Source organism: Euprymna scolopes, chromosome 43 (genome assembly GCF_053919585.1).
Source record: "Euprymna scolopes isolate OS-2025 chromosome 43, ASM5391958v1, whole genome shotgun sequence".
Taxonomy (NCBI): Eukaryota; Metazoa; Mollusca; class Cephalopoda; order Sepiida; family Sepiolidae; genus Euprymna; species Euprymna scolopes.
Window position 1 is genome coordinate 55,598,025 of NC_136524.1, and position 26,228 is coordinate 55,624,252.

Genomic DNA, 26,228 nt, shown 5'->3' on the forward strand with positions numbered 1-26,228 from the left:
CTTACTCGTGGAGTGGGACCTCGTATGCTCGGCTTGTTTTTTTTCTGAAGCATTCAACAATGCACCCGGGATGAAAATGGGTAAGGTAACATTAGGCGAATCCCCCCCCCAAAAAAATCAAGGAAATTAAGAAAAGTATCATATGACAAAAAAAAAATAAATCTATAAATATAAAAGCGAAAATGTATGTATGTGTGTTCGCTTTTTCTGTGTGTCTACAAAAGGCTTCTGTCAAAGAAGCGGTCGCTCGCTTCACAACTTTTAAAACTGTTTATCTCACATAAACATCGTAATATCTCACAGTTAACAACGAAGCTCGCCTGTCTATTTAATTTGCTCGATTTCGGGAACATAAATAATCAACATTTGTCGCTCGCCGCATGTGGGTTAGTCTTTTTCCTATAACATCTTGGGAAAATAAAAACCCCGCAGTCAAACTTAACCTCATTAACTTATTAAAACGGGCACCTGCCAAATACAAGTAATTAAATAAATTCAAACGTGTTTCCGTTAGCATCTCGCGGTAGGGCAATGGTTAACGTCACACGTTTTTTATTTTTTTCACACTTTAATTTACAACTTTGCCTCAAGGGTTCGGTTTCGATCCTCATACTTACTTTTTTTACCCCCCCCCTATCCCCGGAGTTTCCACACACACCTACAAACACCCGAGCAACGCCAGGTACCTCTCGCTAGTTTAATAAAAAAGGACGATTATGGATCCACCAAAACGTTAGGTTACAAAATTAAAAAAAAAAAAATGTAGTCATATAGTTACTTGCTACTCGCCTCGCCTAGAAGCCTCTCATTCATTTAATTTTTGTTTCATTCTAACAACTTGGTCTAACGAAGCTAACCCCGGACCAAGTCTGTAACTGAAATATGTCTGAACACGTGTAGTCAAAATGGCACTTGTCAGAAAGTTTCTCAAAAATAATCATGAAGTGTGCAAGATAACAGATCATCTCATTAAATGGAAACGATGCAACAATGACTGACTCTATTCCCCTCAGAGGTAAGAGTAACCAAGCTGTTTAAGGCAAGAAACGAGAAAGGCAAAGACTAAAAGATTGTGATTTAATGACCTTTAGCTTGCTTGACTCGTTAATGTGAGATGAATGAATGGTAAAGGTTTGCCCCATTTAAGAGTTCTTGATAAAGTGCAGAAACGTATCTGCAATTTGATTGGCTCCATCCTTTCTTCTTCAATTATCACTCTCTCACAGACGTGATGTTGCTAGTCTCAGTCTTTTCCATAAATACTATTATAACATGAGTTCTTCAGAATTGTTTGATCTATTCCCTACTTCCTTTGTTTCGGCTCTTTTGACTTGTCGGTCTAGTGGTTTCCGTCAATTTGCTGTTTTTTTTTTAAATATCTCATTGTAATACGGCTTCTTATTCCAGTAGTTTCTTTCCGAGAACTGCAAGATTGTGAAACTACTCTTCCACTGACTGTGTTCCTCCTACATACAACTTTGTTCTTTACAAGACTAAGGTCAATAGGCATCTCCTGTTTTTTGCAGTAATCAGCTTTCGTTCTTGTTTGCTTCTTATATTAAGCGATTTCCCGCCTTGTTTGGAACGATTTCCATTAGAAAAAATACTATACGCGTTCGTTTACGCACACAACAGCCCGCAGTTACGCATTCACATAAATACACGTGCGTATTCACGCATACCATACACATACATACACATGCACAGTGAAATACTTGCTTAAATTCGAACATATGAAGTATCTGGACATTTTAAACAAACATCTTAATGTTACGCACTGAATCTTTTTGCATCTTCTTCCAAGTCTACACATGCACGTATACACAGTCGGACGCGCTCTTGAAGTAAGCGAGACGAAGTCTCGAAGAGTTGTTGGAGAGCAAAAAAAAACAAAAAACAAAAAACAAAAAAAAATGTTAAGTAAAGACGGTTTAGAATCCTTTACCCATCTCAATTCCAGTATTTCTTCGCCTTCTATTTCTTCCTTTTTTTGTTTTGTTTGTTTACTTTTCATTCTGTAAGGATGCCCTTTAGGAGCCTGGCCAGATACAATGCAACACGCAAGTATATTGTCAAATTTAGCCAGAGAATGGTGGAACGGTTAGGGAGATGAGAATGACACGGGGGGATGGAGGTTGGCACTTCGGGGTAGTAGAACTGTTGTGATTCGATTAGAACCACTTTTGTGCTGCGGAGTGAGAATGCGCATCGTTATCACTTTCGTCCATTGTCTCCTTCAGAAGCGCCGAGGTAACAACCACTGTTAGAACCACCCACACTGTCACCCAAACTTCCTGGAACTACATTCGCACTTACAGACCAAACGGTGCCCGTGGGTCTATTCAACAAACACCCACTTAACACAAACGACATTAAACTCTCAATTCTTGCTTTTTTACGTTTTATTTATTTTTTGTTTATTTCTTATTCGCTAAGATGCCTCTTTTCCCGCCTTTTTATTTTATTTTTTTTATATACGAGTGTATGAGTACATGCGTGCGTTTGTATACAGTAGCTTTCTCTTATACATATAACCATCTTAATCTGTAAATTCCCTCTCCCTCTGTATATATATATATATATATATATATATATATATATATATATATATATATATATATATATATATATACATACACACACATATATATATTTGTGTATATATGCGTGTATGTAAGCATATATATGTGTGCATAAACGTGTCCATATAGATGCGTATATATATATATACATGTGTGTATATACATGTGTGTATATATACATATATATATGTGCACGTGAGTACATATATCTATGCATGTGTGTGTATGTTTGTGTGTGTGTGTGTATACATGTGTGCGTGAGTTTTCAGGATAAATTCGGAATCAAATAAACGCACATGGCTTCCAGAATACGAATCGACCTACCAGAGAGCTTTTTTCTTTTGGAAGCACCGTTGCATGTCAATGGACACGAGCATACGCTAAGGCTAGATAAACAATTTAACCTATTGTGGAGCTCAGTCAGAGCGACAACCAAAGTGGTTAGGTATTATCGTCTTTCGCTTCATTCCGGTTCAACATTACACAATTCAAATCTTTTAATGTCAAAGTCAAATCGACTTGAAATAACATATAGCATGATAAAAAAATAAAGATAGAATGAGTTTGTAGCAGGAGGAAACATAGAATATACGCATTGTTTCCAACAATGGCTCATCGATCTGCAATTCGTAGGATCCACGTTCTCCGTACAAGCGAGATTGTGTGTTAGCGTTCTGGAATCACAGCGTAGAATTACAGCAAACATAAGTTAGCTAAAAGAATGAAGATTGTTTATCTTTCTAACACGGCGTGAAGACGTGAACATGCGAAGTGGGATTGAAGAGCCAGCGAACTAGAGGAAGAACACTCTGGCCTGCAAAAAATGCATGGGCAGCCCCAATCAGCATTCTCCCGTAGCGGCGCCTCAAGCGATTAGCAATAAACTAAACACTTCTCAAAGAACGAGAAGGTAAAGTTTTGGAGGGTGGACCTCTAAATTTGTGGATCTATGCAAGAAGCGTTGCATTTCAAGAGTCGAACAGACTAGCAAATAATATTTTACACAATGCGATATTGGACTTGATTTTTTTATTGTCAATCACAATTTGGTTTTAGTTCGATTTTAGATTTTATGTGTTAATCCTTTAATGTCTCAATTTAAACAGATTGGATTCACCACGTTTTGTTTGTATTCGAATGCTTTACTTAGACATATGTCAAAGCTCTAATATAGAAATTTATGCTCTGTTCTGGACTCTAGTATATGGCTGTAAAATTGGGATGTGGTACAAAGTTTAGATATTTATGTAGCACGCTTTGAATAGGTTATATTCATACCAGTCGAGACAATTTAACAGAGGCTTGGCCATATTTGAGTAGGTAATGACATTACATTTATCGGGCTGAATTATAGTTCTGTGCAGTCCTAGGAGTTCCCAAATCCCTAGATGTTGCCTCCCGTCTTTCGGGTAGAGTAAGTTTCCTGCTTACTTTTTTAAGCGCCCCAACCGGGGAATGCCTACGGGGCTATTCAGACAACTTTTAAAGACCAGAGTGCTCTTCCTTCGGGGGCGTTGGTTTGACTCTTCCCCACCTTCCAAGCTTTTGTCACATCTTCCTGCGGTGAGAAAGAAGTAAATTCCTGCTATACTGACAGTTTAAGTAGGGATACGTCTTTGGCAATCAGCCTTAGTTTTGTTATGGTCGAGCTGAGGAGTGTTTTCGTGGTTTGGCTGTCGACCTTTCCACGGTTTATCTTCTCTCTGAGATGGTGGTTAGTTTATTGTTAGACGTCTGAGTCGCTTCTACCGGGGAATGGCAACGAGGCTGTCCGGACATTTTTGTTAGTCGAAAGGGTGCTTATTTTATTCAAATCCAAAACTGACCTGGTGTTTAACCTCCTCTGAGGTTGGGGGGCATAGAAAGAAGAGTTGCAAAGCTAATAAAATAAGTAGAATAATGAAAATAAATTTTGAACTGTTTTGAAATCACGTTAAGATGCAAACATTTTATTAACAAAAAAAAACAAAAAAAAAAAAAACAACAAAAACATTCATGTTTTTTTTGGGGTTTTTATACTTGAAATGTTTCTTATTAATTTCGGATAGTAAAATATCCATCATCAAAGGAGAAGGAAGGAGGTTTTTCGTAAATAGAATATCCATTGTCTCGTAATGTTGTATTGCGGCTGTGTGACGGTGTTCTTAAATCCGGTACTGTGGACAAGAACTCTTCATTATAAGCAGTTTTTAGGCACGTGGTCGCTGTAATAGAAAAGAGTAAAGCATTAATTACATTAGTAAAATATTAGTTACATTAGTAAAATATTAGTTACATTAGTTACGGAGGTGTAAGAAAAGATGAAGAAGTTGAGGAGGTAGGGCATTATCCAAACCTCCATTTGAAAGCGACAGGAATCTTGGAATACTTTTTTTTTATTGCATTTTCAGCCCAAACAAGGCATAATTCCACTTTTATGTAGGTGGCTACAATCTGAGACATAATTTGTAGAGATACTATGTAGGGAGTTGAGCAGTAAGATATCAGTTTACATTTAACTTGAGCTTCTGCGTATAAGTACAGTTAGGGAAGCAGGGATCCGAAAAAGAATTCCAAAGTCTAGCAGTCCGAGAGAATAAACCGCTAAAGTAGAAGGCTCTCCCTCACCTAGGGATCTCTACTGTACCGGATGGAATTTAGCTGCTTGTAGGGTTTGTCGAGAGTATTTGTGGAGTAATTTCACTCAAACTAACAACCGTTATTAAAAAGAAATTAATGGGAAGAATGATTTGTAAAATTTATCGAAGTAGGCTGAGAATCTTTTGGTATTGAGTACAGTTTATTACATATCGCCGTCTTCCGACGTTTTACGTAAACAGCCGTTAAATGCCGAATGATAATGATCCGGCGTATAAAATTAAACGAGGCGATGCTATGAAACAGGAATACAAAAAATGAAACGACATTTACAGCAAGAACAATCAGCTATTACATGTAAAATCTTATCAAAAATACTTATGATATCATATACGAAAATTCATATTGGAACAGTTTGTAACCCATGCTAAAACCGACGTTTTTTTCTCAGCATTTCTCACCTGTTTACATAATCGGAAGATGTCGAATGAAAACGAACCATCCTCTTTCCATAGAAATGCAAGGGTATGGAACTCTCCTCCTTCTGACTGTGTTCCTCCTGCATACAGCTTTGTTATTTTCAAGATTAAGGCCATATACGTCTATTTCCTATGACGTAGACAGCAAGCAATGGCTTTAGTAAGTTTATATGTGTGATCGCCTATTTTTTCCGATAAAGTTTATGCTTTTGTAATTTTTTGTTGTTTTGATATTATTTTTTCTTTCGGTATTAGTACACATCTTAGCCAGGCTGATTAGGGTAGGATTAGGTCGTTATTAGTTAAGGGTTAGGGTTAGGGTTAGGGTATTAAAAATCACAAGTTTTAAAAATATTTCTTTGTTTTGGGTTAGGGCAAAAGAAAACAATCGTGTCTTACACTTTTTAAGGTTTGCAAATCTTTTTCGAAAATTTTTAGTCGTGATCACAAATTGTATCAATTCCACTCCTTTAACTGGGCTTGTTAACATCGAAGACATTAGATTAAGTAGAAATATGCAAACTGTAAAATAAAAGAAGAAATAAATAGTGAGGAAAAACGTATAAATCGGTATAGGAAGCAGAAAGGAAAACAAGGAGAATGAAAATATCTCTATAAAAATAAGTTTACGTTTTTCCATTCGTCAGACAGATTTTTGTGTGACTATTTGGATATATATTTTGACTAGTAGTTCCTCTCAGCATTGCTCAGCCGTAAAGTACGCTTAAATATGGCATTTTAATAATCAATGTTAGAATGCGTTGTTCTTTGGGTTTTCTACCTTTGCATTCATGAGAAATGAACAAATATGAGTCTAAGAACCGCAAATTCATGAAATCCAGCACCATTAGCGTCATTAAACTGGATAGAGCTCTGATAAAATCTGAGGGTAGTCAACATCAGGATCAGTCATAATCTGGTCTTTTCTGTCTCTGCATTTGTGACAAACAAGCAAGTGTCTGAGAACTGCAACATAACATGTGTGCACCAACTCTTCCACTGTGCGTTCTGGTTCAAACCTTCCCCGACTTTGTGTGCGATTGTTGAATCTTGTTGCTTTTGATGCCGGAAACAATAACTAGCAATCCTGCGTGTATGATGAATAGCCATGATTAACGAAGAGGATTTCGTGCAAGTTAGACAATCCTGAGGTATAGTCTTTGGGGGCTCTGTGTGGGGTCCTGATTCCTCCTCCTCCCCCTCCTCCCCTCCTTCCCCCTCCTCCTCCACCACCGCCAAGAAGGAGAAGAAGCAGAAGAAGAAGAAGAAGAAGAAGAAGAAGAAGAGGAAAAAGCGTTTGCATTACTACCAGTGTTGAGGCAATTAATTAATCGAAAGCGGAAACAGAGCACCCCTCAAATCGGAACTTTTTAAAGTATCAGAATCGGAAAAAAAAAATAAAGCCTTTTTCCGATGCCAAGACGATTCTTTTAATTATTTTTTATTTGTTTTTGTTTAAAACTTAATTTTCCATTGTTGGTATACATTGAAAAATTGATATTTGTTGCAAACCCCCCCCCCCAAAAAAAACCCCAAAAACAAAAACAAGAAAACAAACAAACAAAAAAAAACTGCTTGTGAAACTAAGATCACTTCCCGCACAAGTGTGTTTTTATGTCCGTGAAAATATATGCATTAAGGTAATTACCCGTTACTTTCCAAAAATCCTATAGCTCAATAGTTAAATATTTTAAAGGAATCGGAGTCGGTGATTGTATCGGAATAAGAAAAAATATTAGAATCGTTCCATCCCTAGTAATTTACTGCTAGCACTATACCACGCATTAAATATACACAGACAGACACAAATATCTCGTATTAGTAAAGATGAAACGTTTAAAAAAATATATCTGATAAAGAAGATTTATTTATGTAGCGCATTTTTTTTTAAAAGACAGTTTAAAACATTATACAAATGCAATTTAATAAAGAGGGCGTAGTAGAAAATGGAATGCAATATAGATTCGAATATAATAAGAAAAGTAAATTGACTTGAAAACGAAGTTTAAGACTAAAACTATTGAAATGCAAAACGAATAAAACTTAAAATCGCAAATAAATGTATGTATATTTAATTATTTGTTTAAATCAGAAGGAAATTAAAAAATAACATTTACAATTGAATACATCGAATTTAGATATCACACACACATGTACGCACGCACACACACACGTACACACACACACACACACACACATATATATATTTATATATATATATATATATATATATACATGTTAAAAAAGTATCCACAACATAATAGATCACGCATTATCAACCAAACTCCAATTTCTGTGACCTAAAACTATATCCGATGGTGAGGCCCCACCTTGCGGGCTTTGGGGAGTGTGGAGCCACCCTTTAATTGCCATTGCTCCCAGGTCCACTCTGATCCGGAGTGGTAGTACCTGTTAGGGTCCCAACTATGGGTTGAATAGAATCTGACGTAAAAAAATATACTCCATTAAAAATCGTTCCTCAAAATAACTAGATTCGGCATTAAATGACCTGAAAAAGGTTGATATGCCGTAAAACAAAAACAACCAACCAACCAACCAGTTTCTGTCAAACTTGTAGCATTTGGGTCACCACGACTTAATACCTCCCGATTAATCCGAAAAGCAAGAAAATCCCATTTTCTACATTGTAGAAATCCCTAGATGTCAGAAAGTCCACTCTAATAGTGTCTTCGGTCGAACTTCTAGACTTCTGAATTTCCTCCTGGGTCCCTGCTTCCCTGACTGTACTTATATGCAGGAGTTCAAGTATAATGTGAACAGACATCTTGAGGCTTAAGTCTCTGCATAGTGTTCGCGTGGATATTGTCTAGAATAGTAGTCTCTTACATCCAAGTGGCAATGTACCTTGTTTGGGGCGAAAAATAAACTAAAATATTTTTTTTAATTAACACAAATAGTTATGTTATAATTCAATAGTCTCTGACTAAACATTTTAATTTTACATTTGGTAAAATCTTAGTTATTCAAGAAACAACATTATATATAAACCTTATAAAACCTTTTTAATTTCCAAACACTTGTTTTGCCTTTCTCAAGAACGCATTTTTCTGGATGTACAAAAATATCAGCGATTTTTAGTGATTAGGTTTTATCAGTTCATATTTGCAAATAAAAGCGTTTTTGGAGGATATATGAACTGTTTCTGCTTGAATGTTTAAACTTCTACAAAATACATCTCATAATACCCAGCTTCCATATAAAAACACTCTCCCGAATCGAGTGGTGATTTCTTTTTAAAAAAGAGGTTTACCTCGAAACATTAGAAATATGACACACTACAACGTATCCTGATTCGATATACTACGTTGGTAAATAAATATTTAATTGAAAATGTACTTAATTCTGCAGTATTGCCATTTGATCTAGTCACTGCAGTCAGCAATGAAACGAAATTATATAACCACTGCTTTTAAAATTCAATTTCTTACAACTATGCATAAGTATCCAAGCAACTACAACACCTTTTTAAGTTATTTCAGTTTTATTTTTTTTTTACACATTAAACAAATCTTACATGAAAAAATAAATACAATTATAGAATTTCAATTGATAAAGAAAAGATTCGGTTGATAATCTTCAATTAAAATTGATGTATTTCTATCGCTTATTTTTGTGTTTTAACTAATAATTAAAAACTGTTTGCATTTTAGCAGTTGTGCAATCGAGAATGCATTATCATTGCCTTTTTTGTTAATACATTGTAACCTTATTATGGTCTTAGTAACATGGTTCACCAGTGACAACTGGGAATTCGCTAGTCAGAATCAAAGTTTGATATGCAAGTTTAAAGGCCAAACTCTAAAATCTCATAGATGTTTTATGTATTCGATACACGTGACCTTTTAACAATAAGACATACAACATAGCCGGCACACACTAAGCTATTCGCCGATCGTAGAATAGAGTTGTGACTGAGCGCGGAGGCGCGTATGCAAATACCGAGCCATCTGCGAAGAAAAGACTATAAAAAAAGAGAGCGTGTGCACAGACAGGCGATCACTTTCAGCACGTTCGAGAGCACGTTTTATAGCACGTTCGAGATGATAGGGGTCTGAGAGAAGGAGCAAGATCACGTTTTATTCGGGAAAGTACTCGGAAATAAATATTGGTGTGACAACGGAAAAAAAAGTATGTCGAGTTGTTACTTGTTTTCTGTTTCTTGCGACGTATTTTGCTACAACGTGTTGGGTCCTGAAATATCTACATGTTAACCCGTTTGCTGGATCTTCAGTCTGAAATATTCAGATCAGGATTTGAAATCTGAGTGATTGGCGACAGCTCTTCAACGAACCACCGCAACACACGCAAGATAGATGAATGGCTACGCATATGACGTATTCACTTATAATACCGAATTATAAAAAATTAAAATAATTAAATAAAAAAAAAATAGCAATTAAGAAATGTCCAAATTAATAGAGAAAAATTAATGAACAAATTAAGTGTAAGACTGCTAGTATCGAATTGTTAGGAATTAATAAAAATAAACACAAGTAAAAAAATAAATTAATAGTATTAGTTAAATCGATAATTAAGATAATAAAAAAAGAAGAAATCCATTTTTCTAGCCTTCGATCACTTATTTTCATTTGAACATAGTTTCCGCCAGGGCCACCCATCTACCAACCCCGGATCTGTTTACAACCGTCTCTTTGCCCCACCCGCGGGCAAAACAGGTTCAGTTATTTGTATAGTGGATCTCACTGTCGGGGATGAACACAATAATATTAAGTAGGTGACTTTAGGAATTGTGTTCCGCCATCATTCATCGCACATGATTAACTGTTGGCGCTGGTGGCGCCATTGTGGGCGATTGCTGGTAATGGGGCGATGGAGATGAGGATGGAAGAAGCGGCTTTGAATAGTGGAAGGAGCGTATGACAAAGATCAAAAGATGGTGTGAAAAAAAGAGGGTAGATGGCAAGAGAGAAAGAGAGAGAGATAAAGAGAAAGAGAGAGAAAGATAAAAAACGGGGAGAGTTATAAAGAAAGTGTAAGATAGATAAAAATAGAAACAGAGAAAGGGAAATAGAGTGAGAGAGATTGAAGAGCACACACACATCTATGTATATAAATTCCTGTATGTTTGTTTGTTCACAAGTTAATTAATATATACAAAAATCCACTACTTTGTCATTTAATTTAATCTTATATATACTATGATTATTGCAAAATATAAGATTAAAGAGGTGACGTCATTTGCATATTGCATTAAGGAAAATCGACTTTATTAAATAGAGGTGTCTTAGTTATTGTTTATAGCGAGAGAATTATTTTAAGTGTTCTATTTAAGTTTATTATTTAAATTTGATTTATATTGATAACATATTTAATTTATTTGAATTTTATCGACATCGATTTTTTTAAGAATCGGTTTGAGTTATTTCCTTTGGGCACGGACATTGTTCTTTTTGTTTTTGTTTTCTTTTTCGGCGAATATTAAAACTAAAAACTTTCAAGCATTATTTTTATAATTAGTTTAAATAAAATAATTTCCGTGATTTCACAATTAACGTTGTGGTCCAGTGAAATTTTATTTAAAAATAAGCAAACAATTCAATTCAACTACGATTCTTTATTTAAAGCAAAAACAAACAAAACAAACTTTTATTTACGTTTTTTTTCCACATTTTTTTTACATCGTAACTATTTTTTTTTCTTTTAATAACGTAATAAATCATAACTCATCATTTTTATAACATAAACATTCGGTTGACACAAATTTTACTTTGGTATTTTTGAAACTGAATTATTTACAGTTTGTTTTCGTTGTGACAGACCGTAAAGACAAATCTTTCTAGACTGAGGTAGCATAAAATAATTCGCTTAAACTGGAATATGGCCATAAAAAGGAGCTCAATATTCGGAGAATAGCTTAACTTCGTATCCCTTCTGCCGAAATATCTGGTGGAGAATTTGTCACGTACTTCTATTTTTTCGGGCGGGGGATTACTTGTTCGTGTTTTTATTCATTCTTTTATTTTTGTTGGGTAACGATAGAGTTGACATATAATAATGAAAAAAAAAAAAAACTGCTCTACAGGTGTGGCGAAACCTAACTTCATGTCGACCCTGGCACCGCTGGGTATCCATGCTAGTATATATATATATATATATATATATATATATATCTATATATATATATATATATATATATATATATATATATATATAGAGAGAGAGAGAGAGAGAGAGAGAGAGAGGCAGACAGATAAATAAACAGAGACAGACAGAAAGGGAGAATGAGAGAGATAAGAAGGTAGATATAGATAGACAGATGCATGGAGAGAGAGACTGAGAGAGAAAGAGAGAGAGAAAAATATACAGGGAGATAAAAATAAGAGGAATATATATAACTACTTCATTTACTCACACAAATTTAATATACGAAAGTATAGATTTATGCGTAAACTTTAAGTATTTACTTCAAAAGTGCTCAATACGTAGGTAGAGCTAGTTAGTAATTTATAAAATATATATGGCGATTAAGCTACACTGAATATTCTGCGTTTCATCCACTGTAGGATTCGTCAGGCTTATGCGCGAATTTTGTGGTTGCTTCTTGTTTTTATATATGTTGAGGATTTCTAGTTAGCCAATCAGCTTTCTAGTATCCACTGCGCCCCCTCCTATCAGCCAATGGGCTAGCATTTTATCGAACAAAGGATCTGTTTTAGAGCTAGGTTAGTGGTTTAAGGTGGATCTTTCCCTCCTTTTTTATATATGAATATACCTATGTGTATTTTTTTTATATATGAATATACCTATGTGTACACACACATGCACACATACATACATATATATATATGCATATATGTGTGATCGTTTATGTATATTCATGTTTATTTAATTTATTTATTTGTTTGTTTTCTATTGTTATTGTTAGTTTTAAAGCTATTTTGTATCGCTATCCTAGAGTAAGTTTTATTTTGTGAACACAGTTGCTTGCTATTTCTCGTCTACAGTTTAATAGATTTTGAGGTTCTTTAAAGTACAGGATAGCAAATCTTTCATGGAGGCATAATTTACATGGGTCGTCTAAATGTCTGCACGTGGTAGCTTGTCTCATTATTTTCCATTCGACTACCGGCGAATGTCCTCTTTCTTTGAGTTCCCAGTATTTATTCGCTAGTGTTGTTTTTATACGGTGTTTTTTTTATTTTTGAATGTACTTTTGTGGTCATAGTATCGGGTTTTAAAATCTAAGGAAGTCATGCCTATGTAATATTTCTTGTTATTCGGGTTTTCTTTCGCAAATATTGTTGCTTGATAAAGTACGCTTTTTGTTAGGCATTTATTTTGAACTGGGCAAATTGTGCGGTGTCTACAACTGCATTTATCCTGTTCGTTATTATTATTATTATTATTATTATTATTTATGGTATGGTTGTTCTTGTCCGGGGTTGGTTTGTTATTATTATTATTATTATTATTATTATTATTATTATTATTATTATTATTATTATTATTATTATTTCTGCTAGTGTTGGTTTTATTTCTGTCATGGTGTCTACTTTTTTATTTTTTATTTTGTTGTTGTTTACATTGTTTTCATTTAGTATTTTGTTATTATGTGCTTTAATTATCATCTCTAAATTTTCGCAACAACTATAAGATAACTTCAAGGTATTTTTATTGAAGATTTTGTGTAAGGGATTGGTTGCGGGAAAGTGTTTTTGAATAAGATCTAGAAATTTCTTGCCAAGTTTTGTTTTTAACATTTGATTGTATGGGGCCGTATACCAAATTATAGTTCTTTTTCTTCTATTTTTAATTTTATCATAGCTGTTGGTGTTTTGTTGCTTATATTTGATATCGATATTTTTGTATCCACTATTTTTTAGGGCTGTTTCGTAGATATTGGTTGACCTGTTAAATGCATTTTCATCGCTGGAGTTATTACTAAGTCTACTTACGATCGAGTTAGGAATGTGTTTTATAATTGATGGTGGGTGGTTGGACTTAGGGTTTAAGTAAATTGGAGTAGCGTTATCTGTTAAGTATGGTTCATATGTGTTTTTATCTAAGTTTAACGTGACGTCCAGGAAGTTTGTTATTTTTATGTTAGCTGATGCGTCCGCTTTTAGGCCTTATTTTTTCATTTCTTTGTGTATGATTTTCTTAAAGTTTTCTCCCTTGACTTGGTTGGAGTTTTTTTTATTATAGCTAGTCCGTCATCTCTATATAGGCCGATATCCGTAGTATCGAATATGCTTGTGAGGGTATATAGAATGAATAATTCCACAAGATCTGATGCCTCTGCAGAGTCTCTGGCCCCCATCGCCAAATCGAACGAATTTTTCATTTTAGTTATTATCCATTGGTTATTGTTATTTATTAGAACTGATTTTCTACATTTTTTAATGATGTTGATTTCTTCTGAGGATATATCAGTGTATGCCTCGGCAAATTCTAGGGCAATGTAAAAAAGTTCTTCGGATATCGAGGGATAAAAGTCTATGATGTCAAACTGTATGAACGTACATTTATCTTTGTTTTCTATATTTTTAAACCAGGTGGTTGCTTCGGTAGTATTTCCCCACTGGTTTAGTTCTAGGTCCTGTTTGATTTGTTTGTTTACTCTAGAAAGTATAGTTTTGCTAATTCTACCTATTTCTGGTTTAGTTGGATTTATCAGGCGGGTGCTGGGATTATTATTAAAGTCCCATTTGTGGTCTTTAAGCAGAATGTATGACTCTCTAGGTTTCAATTTGCCAACTTTATCGCTAATTTTTAGTTTATCGGTAATTTGTTTACTTTCAGTATTTATTATATTTATGTAGTCGCATTCGTTTGTGTCTAGTTTTTTGTAGTGTTTTCTGTGATTAGTTTGTTATATTCTTGCTTATCTATTTTGTAAAAGTTTCTGGTTTTATCTGCTTTTACAAAGATTTTATTAGAGTTGTTTATGTTTCTAACGATTTAGTGTAGTTTCCTTTGGAAATTAACGAACAAAATAAATGCAGTTGTAGACACCGCACAATTTGCCCAGTCCAAAATAAATGTCTAACAAAAAGTGTAGTTTATCAGGCAACAATATTTGCGAAAGAAAACCCGAATAACAAGAAATATTACATAGGCATGACTTCCTTAGATTTTAAAACCCGATACTATGACCACAAAATTACATTCAAAAATAAAAAAAACACCGTATAAAAACAACACTAGCGAATAAATACTGGGAGCTCAAAGAAAGAGGACATTCGCCGGTGGTCGAATGGAAAATAATGAGACAAGCTACCACGTGCAGACATTTAGACGACCCATGTAAATTATGCCTCCATGAAAAATTTGCTATCCTGTACTTTAAAGAACCTCAAAATCTATTAAACTGTAGACGAGAAATAGCAAGCAACTGTGTTCACAAAATAAAACTTACTCTAGGATAGCGATACAAAATAGCTTTAAAACTAACAATAACAATAGAAAACAAACAAATAAATAAATTAAATAAACATAAATATACATAAACGATCACACACACACACACACACATATATATATATATATATATATATATATATATATATATATATGTATGTATGTATGAGTGCATGTGTGTGTACACATAGGTATATTCATATATATATATATAAAAAGGAGGGAAAGATCCACCTTAAACCACTACTCTAGCTCTAAAACAGATTCTTTGTTCGATAAAATGCATGCCCATTGGCTGATATGAGGGGGCGCGGTGGATACTAGAAAGCTGATTGGCTAACTAGAAATCCTCAACATATATAAAAACAAGAAGCAACCACAAAATTCGTGCATAAGCCTGACGAATCGTACAGTGGATGAAACGCAGAATATTCAGTGTAGCTTAATCGCCATATATATTTTATAAATTACTATATATGCATATATATATATATATATATATATTTATATATATATATATATATATATATATATATATATATATTGTAAGAAAACAATATGGCGATGCAGCCAGAGATATACAGAGAAAGGGGAATAGAAAGATAGAAAGAATGATAGATAGATTGATAGAATGAATGAGACAAAGAGAAGTGGGACTAAAAAAGAAAGCGAGAAGAGACAATTAAAGATAACACTAAGAAATATTATAGAAAGAAATATAAATAAAGAGAGACATGTCGAAGGTTAGAGAAAAGGGGGAGGAAGAAAAGATATAGACAGATAGAAAGTGAGAGGGAAGAGAAGATCGATAAAAGAACCGTAGAACGATAGAGAGAGAAAGGGGCAGCGGACAATATATATATATATATATATATATATATATATATATATATATATATATATATATATATATATATATATATATATATACTCGCTGTATCCTGCCACGCGTTGCTGTGGCTCAAATTGGCGCAATGGAAAAGTTCCAAAATGAGAAAATGCATGTTTCTTATAGGTTTTATTTCTCATTTCGTATGGGTACACAGCTTTTGTTGTTCCATTTTCTTAGCGTATATAGCAATCTTCTGGTTTTGGTGACTCTTGAACACATAACATAAATTGTCCATGTGAAAAAAAAACAGCCAGTGTGTAACTGTAAGTCACAAAATTGTAAAGATTGTTCCCTGAGCTTTGTTAATGGTTATTGCAAACGGCAATAAAATTGGAAAGTGCAATTTGCTAAAGAGTAATGACGTATCTGGTGGACTCATGGGAATTCCTTGAATGAAGATATATTCACATGTGAAAAGTCCTGTTAATATTGTTGTTTCTGTGATATTATTAATGAGTCATTGCAAAGCTTGGGTTGGTTTATATTTCACAACATGATAATTAGTAGGCCATTTTTCAGTTTCAGTACCTGTGGTGGCATCCCTGGCAAATATAACTGTTGGATAATTAACCACTTTATCTGCTTCCACAACAGTGTCAATGGATTTGTATTTGACTACCGCACTTGGAATTTTACGTTGAATAATAGCGTTAAGTTTATGGACATTTTTGTATTAAGCTGCAAGAATAGCTCGTTCAATCAGTCAAGTGGAATTTGTATAATTAATTTGAATATCTGCAAAAATCTTTTAAACCAACTCTTCTTTTGCTGTAGTAAAATTACAGAAGTTAAGAGTCAAAGAATTTCGCCCTTAACTCGGATCAGCTGGCACTTTTCCGTATCCAATTTCCCACAAGTGATGCAAAAACTTCTGTGTGGATCGAGCAGTCTGCAACTGGACACGCATCGCATACTTTGAGTTAAGTTTAATGTCTTCACATGGCACCAAGAATAGAGTATTTGAGGCAAGCATTTATTTCATCTGCTGGTGTTGATTGAAGAATAACAGGTAACATGTGTCTGAAATCGCCTGCAAGTAATATTACTGCATTCCCAAATGGCTTGACATTGCAACGCAAATCTTGCAACGATCGACCAAGAGCCCTAAGTGATTTTTTGCGTGTCATTGTGCATTTATCCTAAACAATAAGTTTGCATTTCTGCAATATTTTTCCCCATACTGGATGTTTTGGAGATGCCGAACATGAGATTTTTGAAAGATTGAATGTTTCAAAGTAGAATAAATAGTTCTTCTATTTGGTAGTAAGGTCGCAGGTATTTCGCATGCAGCAAAGGCTAAGACCATGTCACTTCCAAAATCAATTTAATTAGAAAGAAAAAAAGGAAGAAAATTACTTCTGGTGCTGTTCAAGGTAGCAGTAATTTCCAAATAACTTCTATTCTCACAGTAAGTAAATTAGGTGACTAGGATTTATCCATGTTTTGACAATGTCTTATTCACTGTAATTAATTTAGGAGACTAAAATAGGATGAGGGATTAGAGATGGATATATAGAGAGGAAGATATATAGACAGAAAAGAGAAAATGAGAGGGAAATAGAGAAAGAGGAGATAGAGAGAGATAGAGGGATTGAGAGATAGACAGAGAGAGGGTGGAGTTAAAAACTGAGAGAGAGCGAGTTGAGGAACTGAGAGAAGGGGTTAGGGAGATAGAGGTAGTTAGAGAGAGAAAGGGGATCAAAGAGAGATAGAGAAAGAGTGACATAGAGAGAAAGATAGATTGAGAGAGAGAGAGAGAGAGAGAGGGTGAGATGGGTGGAGAGATATTAAGAGAGGAAGATACAAAGGGTGAGAGAAACAGAAAGTAAACTACACTTTACTATTTTTCCTCGATCAGTAGAGGAGAAATCCTTAGAGACTGAGGCAATTTTTATTTTTGTTACTATCCAGAGTACCCTTTTTTCAGGAGCTAGACTTTCCACACATTAGAAACCGATTGAGTTATCTGTACTTTCACCTAACAATTTAATAAAGAAAAAGATATTGTAAAACTTTATTTAATGTGAAAATACTATTTTTAAAAATAGCACGGTAACATAAGTGCATAAGCGCCACTTTATTTTAAATATTTATTTTCCAAAGGACTGTTTGAACAAATACACAATGAATTAAATTTAAAGTGCTGTGTAATTATTTTCTTTGCGTTCGGCTCGGTTTTCATCGGCGCATGACGTCAACAGCCGGATAAAGCCGAGCGTTGCCGATGAAATAATAACAACGCTAGGAAAAGTAAAGTAAAATTTTAAATGTAGAAATATCAGAAAAAACAGAAAAAAAATCTACCTTTTATTTGTATTTCTCATTAAATGTTTGTAGAAAATGTCATTTTTTGTCATAAATTTTAAGCAAGTTTTGCAATAAATAATAGCAACTCCGTTAATTTTTACGACTTTCCCCAGCGTATTATAAATACCCCAACCTCCCCATGTTAAAAACGGCTTTCGGAATAAACGCCCCCTTCACGTGTTAAGAACGGCTTTCGAGGTTGGGGGGGGGGGTTAATCCGAAAGCCGTTTTTTACATGGGGAGGTTAGGGTGTTTATAAAACGCTGATGCAAGTTGTAAAAATTAAACAGCAACTTTCTTATTTTTTTATAGTTTAGAAAAGGTGAAACAAACTTTTTTGTGTATTTTTTGCAAGTATTTATGTAAACAATTTTATGTAAACAAGTATTTATGTAAACAACAAACAATTGGAGATATCGTTAGATGTCATGAAAGAAACTAAACAATTACAACGTAATGTTTGATTAGTGAAAAGCCGTAAGAAAAACAAATAAATTTAAAATTAAAAAATTGGGAAGATAAAAAAAAATCAATTTAAATTTTAAAAATAGAGGATGTTTTTTTTACTTATCGATTAAACAGAAAATGTAATCTTGTAATTCGAATGTCGTCAAATCGTGGTGTATGAATTGACCAGAAGTAAAACCGAGAAGCGTCTCGTGGACTCGACTTACGAAAAATATTTTTTATTTAATTTAATTTCATAATTTACAATTTTAATTTATTTTAATAACATAAAAACGTTCCTTGCCTCTGAGGATAGACTGTCTGAAAATTTCAATTAAATTGGTAATGTTTTATGAATAATTAACGAACCAAGAATTATATATATATATATATATATATATATATATATATATATATATATATATAACATATATATGTGTGTTTTATAGATATATAACATATATATATATAACTATATATATATATATTATATTATATATACATACACGCACACACACACACACAGACACAAGGTACATTCAATAAGTTTCCGGACTTATGGACTTTTATTGATAGCAAACACATGAGACTCTAGCCCCCTTCCGAAGTAATGTCCTACGGCTTCAATGCACTTGTACGTAACAACTTTCGGAAGGCCCCATGACAGTCCTCTTGCGGAAGCGTGTCAATTACCCTCGGCACAGCCGCTTTCATCTCCTTAATTGTCTCATAACGACAGCTTGTAAGGTTTTCCCTGAGCTTAGGAAATAACGGAAAGTCACAGGAAGCAAGGTCTGAACTATATTGAAGGTGGATGAGGAACCTTTATGAGTAAAGAGTTTTAAACATCAGTAAATCTTCGCGCAAATCAATCTTTTCTGTGCTGTTAATCGTCTCGTCAGAGGTTCAACAATACGAGACTATTAACATCGTCGAACCGCAGATTTTCTGATGTTTATATATATATATATATATATATATTGTGTGTGTATGTGTTTGTGTTTGTGTGCGTGCCTGCGTGCGTGCGTGTGTATGTGTGTGTGCGCGTGCGCGTGTGTAAATTGGGAATTAGACAACTGCGCAGCATACAAAAAATTATTAAAGCTACAGACCTCTCATCTGTATTACACCATATCCATACTCAGGATTTGAAACTCGAGTCACTTGAATGTGAACGCTGATTTCTCTGTCATCCTAGCCACTGCGCCATGTTCAGAAAAAAAATAAATAAATAAACTAACACATATCAAGCAAACTCCAGCGAAAAACGACTGTGGAATCTCATACAAATACAAAGAACTCACACCGATCTGCCACAAACATTTAACAATTGATAGCAATGTCATCCAGGAAGCTAACCCAGCGGACAGATTGATATTAAATTTCATTGTATGACTTAGAATAAATATTCTCTTGAAATGGTTAGGAACAAACACCTTATTTTAAACTTAATTTGAAAGTAATTTACGACCGCATCAGGAATGACATGACTATGGAAGATGTTCGAAGTGCTTTCACAGAAAGATTTGGAAAGCCCGCGCCATCAAGAAGTAATCTGTATCTCTGGGAGAAGAAAGTTTTTGAAACAGGTAGCGTTCTGGATTAGGCAAGAAGTGGCAGGCCTGAAACACGAAAGGAAACGTGTGCTGGTGTTCAAGAATCACTGCAACAGTCTCCCAAGAAATCCACCAGAAAACGTTCTGCTGAACTTGGAATACCAAGGGCTACCATGATGGATCATATAAAAAAGGACTTGGATGTCAAAGCTTATAAGCCCATGTCGGTAAATCAGTTGTCAGATGAAGATATGGATCGAAGAAAAGAATTCTGTGAGAAATTTTTAAAACGCTTTCCTGATGGTCCAAGAAATCACAGAAAGATAATATTCAGCGATGAATGCGCCATTTATAAAAGTTCTAAAAGTCGAAACATATTTCTGGGCTACAGAAAACCCCTTTTACAAAGAAGTTGAAAATAATCATCCACATGCCATGATTTGGGCTGCATTGACATCTGAACATTTGATTTGTCCTTATTTCTTTGATGGCAATGTCAACCAGGAATCATATGCCAACATGATTAGAAACTGGTTCATTCCCAAGTTAATAGAACTTGGTATTAAGGATCGTGTATGGCTACAGCAAGATGGTGCACCCGCACATTATGCACTTCCTGTGAGAGCGCTGCAAAAATCCAGAGTTTCCTGATCGATGGATTGGGCGCGGATCAAATTCTTTTGCTTGGCCACCACGAAGCCCCGACTGGACCACTCCAGACAACTCATTATGGGGTTTAATTAAAGGTCAAGTTTCTGGTATTAGATACGAAACCATTGATCAGCCAAAGCATGCGATTATTGCAGCTTTTGCTAGCGTATCAAGGAATTCTCTAAAAAAAATGGCACAAAGAACCTGGAGGCGAATGGAATTGTGCAAGAACAACGAGGGCCAACATACTGATCCACTAGACCACTAAATTACTCTAGTTGTTTTCTGCTTTGTTTCTAATAAAGTTATCTTTTTTTGTTGAATATATATGTTTTCTGTGTGTTTCATTAAAAAATACTGTGTTTTATTAAAAATACATGTATAGTGTCCTGGGACTTTTCGGCCACCCTGTACAAATACTTTCAGAATTTACAAAGCTGTTCCACACATTTTTATCTTGTTGGATTTGTAAACAGTTGCCATATTCTTCACTATCCGGAACCCTAAAATAAGGACTTCACCGGAACATGTATCAGTTTATTTTTTATTTCATTTCATTTAAAATTATTTTATGTAATTATATTTTTGAACTTATTTTGACACGTTTTTTTTAACTTTTCAAACTTCATTTTCTTCATTTTCAGATCTTTTTATTTTTTTTATTTTATCTATTTATATGTGTACTTCCGTATCCCTTATTTACTGTTTCTGTCTACTATCCGTCTTTCTCTTTTTTCTGATCTATCTTCCCTGTTTTTTTATTTCTTCTTTTATTATTAATTCTTCTTTAATGATCCCCATTATTCGATTTTTTACACCTACTTACACATATTCTACACTCCTGATTTACACTTATATATTGTACTTACATTTAAATATTCCTTAATTATTTTTTACCATGTTATACTATTCCTTCATATCTAAATATCATTAAGCCTGTTTTTCTATATTCGCATTTTGTATAATTCTGGCCCTTCTCTTCTACTGATGAAAACTTTTATACAGTCTTTGAGATTTGAAAAAAAAATGTGTGAGAGAAAATTTACTCGCCCCAAAATATTTTTACTCGTCCGACTTTATGTCTTTGTTTCAGTCAATAATAGTAAATAATTTTAAAACAATTCAAGAAATTACCGTGTGTATAATCTAACAAGAAAATATTTGTTTATCTCTTGTAAATCAACTATTTTATTGCTACAAACATTTCAGTAAATATGCAACAAAACGTTAAAATACAACACCAGTTTCTTTATATAGCATCATTCATATTATTGTTCCATAGAAAGAAGAATCATTTCTTCGGATGCGTTTTTTTCCTCTTTCAAATGTTTCTTTTTACTTTTGTAAGCATGAAGTGTATGTAGTTGTAGCGTCGAAGAATTTTTTTTCCAAATGAATTTCAAAATTAGAGAGCTAAATGAAGGCGACATTTTGACTATACGCCGAATGTGTAAATTTGACCTCGTGTTGACCTTTAGCGTGACCACTCTTTTTCAATACGATATTCCAACGGTCTCACAGCTAGAGATGATAGAATTCACAAATGATGAGACATAGTTCATTCTAAGTCACCGTATATTTGAGGGTAGTAAAATAAATGAGTTTTTCCCGTTTCTTTATTTAAAGAAATTTTATCGATTGGCGGGCGAGTGATTTACCACTTTTTGTCGCCACAAGAAATTTTCAATCAACTGTGGCGATCGGTCGTGTAAAGTCTCAAAGGCTGTATGTATATATATATATATATATATATATATATATATATATATATATATATATATATATATATATATATATTTGTAGTCATCGACATACAATCCTGGTTCGTTGTATCACAACTCATCAGTGCCGCTAGATTAGCACCTCTCCCAAGCCGAGGATTAAACCGAAAACCATCGCGTTGACAGTCAGCAGTTCTACCGATCGACCCACGGGAGCGGCGCCCGTAAATTATCTCGTCAAATGTCTATTTAAACAAATATTTGTCCACTACTTTTACAGTGTTCTAACCGCTAGTTTATGAACAAACAATGAGCTTTGCATTTTTCAGCTAATTAAGTAGCGGGTGAGAGTATTTACGACAGTGCTCTACCCAAAAAGGAGGGCTTAAAATAGTTGTAGTCATAAGAACAGAGTTATAAAGTAGAATTCTACAAAAGTGTTTTTTTTTATTCATCAGAATACTCCAAAGCTGGGTGTCCCTTAAATTGTTAGCGAAATAGTCAGAAAGTCACGTCAAAACGTTTTAACGTGACTATTTCACTTACAGTCTTGTCCACTGATGAGAAAAAATAGTATTCTTTGTAACTTCGCGGATTAAGAAACACCCAGCTTTGGAGTATTCTGCCGAATAATAAAAACTTTTTGTATAATTCTACTTTACAACTCTGTTCTTATTCTTATTATTTATCGTAAGCTCTACTATCCTCGGTGTATGTATTGAGCTTTTTCATTTGGTCGAGATTACTACATAAATAGCAATATTTATATCAATTTTGGAGTTTGTTCTGCTTTGATTAGTAAATTTCCCCTCATAAGATCTTCTGCCTTTATATATATATAGTTCTTGCTATATATATGTAAACACACACACACACTCTCTCTCACACACACACACACACACACACACACACACACACACACACACACACACACACATATATATATATGTATATGGAGAGGAGATATTGGCGGATTGGCAAAAACAGTTTAAAGAAAAAAAGATACGAGAATAAAAACGAACGGATCATTTATGCATGTTTTTTCTCTTTTGTGTTTTCCAGACGGCAATAAAGAAACAATTTGTTTGAACAAATATCAAATCAGTGGAGTATATGGATAAACAAAATAGAGAAAATAGAAGATGTTAGGAAGTGGACAGGCCAACGAATACACTTGACGGACAAACGTCGAAAAAAACCGTATCGGTGACAAGGAAAGAGGACTGACAGTAATGATAGTGAATGGAGCATATAACATGATCAGGTTAAGTGTCGAGGAAGTGGCTGGGTTGCTGAACAGACCCATGGAATCACTACCACCCTAAACGTGTACACCGACCACGCCCGTCCTCTTCAGCGAGGTCGTTACTGTATAAAGTGATGATGATTATGGTTGTGATGATGGTGCTAGCAGTGGCGATGCTGTATCATTTGTTGACTGGTAAATGTATTGTAAAATTTTATGGTAAAAAAAAGAGGAACGGGGATTGTTAGATGCAAGTTCCTCCCGGATCACTAATCGTGGTAGTAACCCCCCCCCCAAAAAAAACCCCGGAAAACATAAAGATGGCAGGAGACAATTGTCGTCATGATAAGTGTCTGGGGACAGGGCAGCGTGTATAAAACACCCGTTAACACGCTGACTTGATCGCAGAACAACTCATCATCATCATCATCATCATTAGAAGCGGCAGCGGAGCAGTAGCACCAGCACTAACTTAACCATTTCCTGTAGCAGAACGGAAAGAATAATAAATATATAAATAAATTAATAAAAAATATGCGAGACCCTGCAAGGCATTATCAATCTCCTAACCCTATTTACGCATCTCAAGAGTGTCTTGAATGCTTTCCGCATGCCCCACCCTTGGGATGCAGGAACTCTTGTGGGGTAGAGGTCGTGGTCATTTAGGTGTGAAATTGTTAAGAAGAACAATTCTCACCTAGCTTTGTGGAATAAACAAAATGGAAGAGAACAGGAAGGAACGTTTCACTCTCAACAATTGATTAACGCAGTATGGCACAGATTTTCTCTGAGGGGGAATAATAAGTAGAGGGGTTAGTGTTAGGGAAGTTTCTGGGGGTGAAGAAAAAAAAGAAAATGAAGGGATATTGGAAAGAAAGTAAGAACAGGGGACTGCGAATACGAAAGAAAGAAATAAGGTTTGGTTTGGTTGTTTTTGTTTTACGGCATATCAACTCTTTTCAGGTTATTTAATGCCGAATCCAGTGATTTTGAAGATTTTTTTTAATAGAATATATATATTTTTTTTCAAGTCGGTTTCCATTTAACCCATAGTTGGGACCCTAACAGGTACTACCACTCCGGGTCAGAGTGGACTGGGAGCAATGATAATTAAAGGGTAGTTCCACACTGCCCAAAGCCCGCAAGCTGGGCACTCACCATCGGATATAGTTTAAGGTCATATCCAGGACCGAAAAAAAATAAGGAAAAAAGACTATTAAATATGAAAGGGAAGGATATATATATATATATATATATATATATATATATATATATATATATATAATATTATTACGATACTATATATACGTATTTCAAGGCCGTACCAGTAATTTCATTGCGCTTAATCAACCATAAGAGGTTGAAAAGAGTCAGCGCAAATTCATCAGCGACTTTGAGAAACTGAAACAATGCAAAGTAAACAGAGAAAAATGTTAAACATTACGACCTTGAAAAATGTATATATAGTGTCGTAATACATATTGTATCTTCAGCTCTCACATCCACGATCGAGCACTTTATTGGATTTTTTTCATCGCCTCCTGACACGCTATATATATATATATATATATATATATATATATATATATATATATATATATATATATATATATATATATATATATATTTTTTTTTTTTTTTTGTGTACAGAAAGTTGTTAGTTGAGACAGATCATTTGTACCGTCGGTTTCAAGCCCGATAATAAGGCCCGTTTAAGGTATCTTTATCAAGCTCTCTTCAGCCAATATTCGGCTATCTTATAACCGGAAGTGTGAAGTATATATACCTCGCGAATTCACGTTTAAATCTCGTTTTATTAAATCCCCCCTTTTTTATCGGATGATGTAATACCTAATTTTAAACTTTGAATTATTTAAATTTAAGATCTAATTTCGAAAAAAATTTTCTTATATAAATCGATTTTAATTTGAACCCAAATTAATTTAAAAATCTCTTTTCCTATGTATAAAAAAAACTTTAAAATCTGTATTGGTATCGGTTAAAAACTAAAAAATTCGTTTAATTATATCGAATTACGTTTAAAAATTTCCAAAAATACGTTTAAAGTTTAAAAAAATATTTTTAATTATATCGAATCACGTTTAAAAATTTCGAAATACGTTTAAAAATTATTTTTTTAAAATCCAAATCTTTCAAGGTTTGGGGAAGTGAGTATTTATCTATCCTAAGTGATTTCCCTAGTTTATTAACATTATTATATTTTTCTATAGTTTTAAATTCGAAATAGATTATAAATTACATTTATAAAATATAATTAAAAAAATTTTTTATAAAATACATTAATTTAAAATCTATAATATAATTGCGATTAAAATCCAAGTTTATCGACTAATCATTTTTGTATTTA

At 34.1% G+C, this 26,228-nt stretch overlaps 1 long non-coding RNA gene across 1 annotated transcript in view; it reads right to left on the bottom strand.

The window, feature by feature from the left end:
• Positions 1-4,515: 4,515 nt before the first annotated feature.
• The window catches only part of LOC145268351 (uncharacterized), a 39,254-nt gene continuing 17,541 nt past the window's right edge, over positions 4,516-26,228 (bottom strand). The window contains exons 2-3 of the long non-coding RNA XR_013864881.1: positions 6,038-6,160; positions 4,516-4,786 (exon numbers count right to left, since the gene is read on the bottom strand). This is a non-coding gene — a long non-coding RNA (uncharacterized LOC145268351). The remainder of the gene's footprint in view (positions 4,787-6,037; positions 6,161-26,228) is intronic.